The sequence below is a fragment of the Octopus bimaculoides genome, chromosome 4, assembly GCF_001194135.2.
Source record: "Octopus bimaculoides isolate UCB-OBI-ISO-001 chromosome 4, ASM119413v2, whole genome shotgun sequence".
Lineage (NCBI taxonomy): Eukaryota > Metazoa > Mollusca > Cephalopoda > Octopoda > Octopodidae > Octopus > Octopus bimaculoides.
The window spans coordinates 43,666,284-43,671,399 of record NC_068984.1 but is presented as its reverse complement, the minus strand read 5'-3'; the positions used below and the strand labels follow the sequence as shown (position 1 = coordinate 43,671,399).

The window sequence follows — 5,116 nt, the reverse complement described above, 5'->3', positions numbered from 1 at the left end:
ATATATACATATATATATATATATACATATATATATATATATATATGTATGTATATATATATGTATGTATGTATGTATGCATGTATGTATGTATGTATGCATGCATGCACATATGTAGTATTTTCACACACAAAATATTCGTGTGCGTACGCACTCGCATGTCTACATTCGTGTATGTAATGCACATGTGTGGATTTATGGATATGAAGATATACTTTGATTGTTTCCATCTCAAAATATGGATCGGAATTGGATGAACACTAAATAAAAATTAATCAATAAACAATCCTCAGGGACAAACCTTCACCTATACCTTAGTTTGCGCTGTTTTAAAATAGCTTAATATGATTAGAATATATTAATTCATAGTGCAACTCTTATTGCAGAGAAGTTAGGTAAGCTATTTTAAGGTGCGGACACTTAGGGTAGATATATAACTTATAACTTAAGGGCTAGACGTGTTTTATTAAATTTCTCTTTCTGTTGATTTCTTTCTGTTCTCTACTGTAGATAGGAATTTTACATAAGATCCTATTTCTTTAAATATTTATTTCACAGTTTCTCTAGACAGATTTATATTCGCACACAGCATACAGCAATGACTCCTAAATACTTTTTATTCACAGTGGTCAATGTACGAAAATGTAAAGCATATGTATATAAGTAATAATTATAATTAATGTGAGTTGAGAGGGTTATATTATCCGGGCGAGTAAAAACGTATATTAAATATATATGATATTATTTGAACCATTATATGTTTTAATAAATATCGTATATTTTAAACGAGGTACCCTCTGGCTCCGGTCATTGATATAAGAGAGATAATTAACCCCTCACAATACGTGGAAGGATTAAAAATTTGATTTCGAAAAGAAAGGGTACGAGGAAGAGAGAGCATAGTTTTCACATATATGTTGTTTTTATCTATTTTGAAGTGCTTATAATTCGTAGTTGGTGGTAATCCTATGTAGTACTATTTCATTCCTTTTAGGAATCTTCAGCCTGATTTAACCTGTAGCTTATTAATTACATATCTCATTAAAATAGAACATAAAATTTTATTAATCGGGAGTAAATTCATGGAATATTTTATTTTCCTTCATTGAACATGATAGTTTATCAGAATATTCTATTGATGAGCTTAGTTATATTTTGTATAAAATATATAACCATTTACAGAACTACAGTGTCCGCTAAGTTCAGACGAGTAAACACTACAGTTGATATGATAAAATCTCGGCTGCTTGTCAGGCTGTATGTCTATTGACTTACGGAAGGTAAAAAGATATACTGCTTTGACATGAATTATGAAGAAATGAAAAGATAGCTCTCAGCTTATTAAAATCATGTGCATATTTCTACGTACTATATCTTTATCGAAAGTTATCTTCTAGAGCTCTAATATACTGCTTGTTGTCAATTAAATTCAACATAGTTCAGTATATTATAACACTCAGTGGGGAATCAGTGAAGTAGCCTCCACGCGGTCGCTCGATTTGCTAGAAATAGAACGCGTTCACCCATATAATGTTTGCTAAGTCAAGACTGACATGGGACTGAACAACCAACATTTAGCAACAACAAAAGAATCGGGAAAGATTCCGCGATCATTATGAATGGATATAACTCCCCTGGCTATTTTTTACTATCATTAGTTGATGACCTTTCAAAATGTCCTCGATTCCATGTCTTTTTTTAATCCTGAAACAAAAACGGAATAATTCTCATTAATTACTTATTTCCATTTGTATATGAATAGAAGAATGTATCCAAATTGTGAAAAGCAACTAGCTTCTAGACGTCAATAATCTGACAAATAAATCGATGAATTCCCCGAAGCATTGTGACTTCTTGCAAAAGATTGTTATTTCTAAGTGTCTGCCACTATCTTCTGCCAGGAATCTACTGAATAAAATCTATTGTATTAGGTTCGTTTAGGCATTGTAAATTGATTAAAAGAAACCTTGTACAACAATTCTCAAAATTCCAAGCTTTATTTAAGGATTTTTTTTTTTTACTTTATCATATGGTAACCCTAAGGTTGTCAATCTCAATATTGGAAGTTTAGCGAAACATATGGATAAGATTTTCTTTAAATATTCAATATAGAGAAGCTAAAAGAAAGAAATAGCATTTAATATGTTGGTATAGTTAAACACAACAGGTTCCAGTGAAATTTTTGGGAAAATTAAAGAATTTTCAGTTTGAAGATATCCAGCAGTTTAGGAATGTATTTAGAACAACTGTGTTATTGCCCAATGCTGTCGTTCTTCCAGGTGATGTGGTGGAATAAGATACTGTGCTGGTGACTTTTGCACATGTTTTCTATTAGCCCTAAATAACAGAATGAGGTTTTAAGGAAGATATATAGGCGTAGTATATCATGCTTTTTTTCAAGACATTTGCTGTCCATAAGAAGGCTTCTGTACAGCAACGGTTGATTCTTGATTGTTGGCTCTTCTCGTTGTTGGTTTTAGCGTTCTTGTAAACTACCTCATGCAAATATTACTCTACCTTTATGTTATTCTTGTTGAGCAGCTGAGGAGATCTAAGTTCGATCAAAAACTGTTTGCTGATGAGTAAAAGAAATCTCATTACAATATATATTTTACAATAGTGCCGTATGGCTTGTTGCACTATATGATATTCTTCTACCTTGAGCGGTTGGAGTATTCGCTGTTTTTCTTCGGTAAGTATTTATCTGCGTAATGGCTGAGCTGCATGCATCGTTATAGTATCCATTGGCTTTGTGAAATGTAGTTTCATGTGAGAATAAAGGAGTTATCTTCTTGTGGATACTGCAGGGTAGCTTTCGAATGACGTAAGGCGAATGGATGCTGGAATTTGAATGGATATTTAATGTAGAAGTGTTTGTTTGTTTAAGCAACTTCGGAAGTTTACTTTCGTCAAGTTTTTCGACTTTCAGAGTAAATCCGTTGAAAGTTGTCTATTTTCTGAACGTGTCAGTTGTTTGTCTGCTTGTACTGTTCATTATCATAAGTTCTTTATTTTTTGCATAGGCCGTGGTTATATCCTTAAAAGATATCTGTGTATTTCAGAGTAGGAAAATAATTAGTAGCTCAGTTTTCTGCAACATTGTTATTCCTCGCTGTAATATCAAAATCTCCCGCTTCACCCTTCAAATCCAGCATGCATTCCAGGTGAGAAAGAGCAGCATTCTTTCGTACGTTATGATCTGAAAGTCGGCCTGTGTAATGTCAATGCGTTCTCTTCCAAAGTAGATAACTTTGGAGGGAAATTCTAGGCCAAGCGATGGGTAATAGCCAATGTTGTTTAATTTTATGAACCCACGGTTATTTTTCCTTCAGCGCCGTTAAACCACTGAATGGTGATCTTAAGAGTTCTTCCATGTGTTTGAATTTGTGAATTGTTTGATTATTTTGTTTATTCTAACCAGTACTACTTTACCACGTCTTAGTCGCTTTTTACTGGATTTATGGATCTACATTAGATGAATAATCGAGGTTGTTTTATGGTCCTTGAGACAGCTTGTGTTCGATCTTTCACTATAGATTGTGTTTCAGTGTCGATATCGTAATGTTTCTGTTGGCTTCTAACATTTTAGCATATTGCTGTGCAAAAGGTTATGTCTTTGTTTATCGTACGTTCTTAGGAAGTAGTTTATCGTGTATACTTCTTAGGAAGTAGTTTTGTTGTTTAACGTCCAGGTTTCCCTTGACCAAGTAGGCTATTATTAAAGCTATTCTACCATTGGCTATTATATCTTTATTCAGAGATAGTGTATATGTATGTCTACAATATGTAATATGTACCACCTTTTGAAGACAAGAAGGATATATACTTGAGGAGGAGTTAACTGCTCTTTCTAGCTGGTCAAGTGATTATATGGAATGAGTTCATATCCTAGATAGAATGCTAGTTTATCGTATCCAAGAATTTCTAGCGGTTATTTTTCACAGACTAATAAATTGAATTATTTAACAAGTTGGGAATCTTTTTACTACCAGAGGCAAATTGCAAGTTCATAAGTTCGCTCCCTCGTTTCTATTACAAATTCGTTGCAATATAACTTTTAATAAAACACTTTCTTGGTCTTAAGGCTTTAACAGTTTATATTAATTTTTGTTTTACATTTATGTTTTCAGATAACTTTTACTATAGATATTTTCAAATGTAAATGTGAGCGAAATTACACCTGCGCTGAAACAACTCAAACGATACGCTAGCAGACAACATCAGCTTTAACCCATGATCTGGCTATACAATTCGTCTTTTCTGTGTTATTTCTGAGTGTTTCACAAACGTTCTGTGTTGTTTGTATTGGCTTACTATTCGCCATACTTCTAAAAGCAAGCTACCTAAAATAAAACAAATAATTATCATCTAAAGAGTTATTTATGAATCATATATCATCTCTAAGTATACGATACTCGGTGTGATTGTGCGGTTCTTAAAACTACTTTTATTTGTTTTTATTTCCACTTAAGCACTTCCAGTTTACCAAGCCTTCAGTAGCATCTATCAAGTGTAATATGTAATGTAAACTATTTGTTCTGTTACAGTTAGTTTCCTGCTAGTATTTTGTCGATGAACCACTATTTAATATAAACAAAACCAAAGAAGGGCGGTGAGTTAGTGGAAACGATAAAGCCTACATTCAGCTTCGTGATATTTAGTTAAAACCTTTGAATATTTAGAAAGCGTACACTGTGGAGCCAAGTTGGTACCAGGCTTGGCAATTTGAATAATTTCCTATTCCTATTCTGTGAGTTTTAAACATGTCAGTCGAAGCCCTTTTTCAGAGTAAAATAAAAGCAAATATTATTCAGCTATTTTTGCTGATACAAACATACAAGCTCACAGTTCCTTTAGCGTATAGTTTTATTTGCTATTATGCGTCAATAAGATTAGGGTTTCATTTCCTCTCACTTGTGCGTCATTGAAAACTAATTAAGGAAAAAGATTAAACTTGAAAGCAACTGTATTTTCAATATTTCAATATATAAAGAAATTTATGTGCATATATATATGTATGTATATATATATATATACATACATATATATATACATACATACATATATCTACATAAATATATATATATATATATATATATATATATATATATATATA

General features: G+C 32.3%; 1 protein-coding gene across 11 annotated transcripts in view; it reads left to right on the top strand.

Moving 5' to 3' along the window:
* The window catches only part of LOC106873997 (potassium voltage-gated channel protein Shaw), a 524,001-nt gene that overhangs the window by 337,059 nt on the left and 181,826 nt on the right, over positions 1–5,116 (top strand). The gene's annotated exons all lie outside the window — the stretch shown is intronic.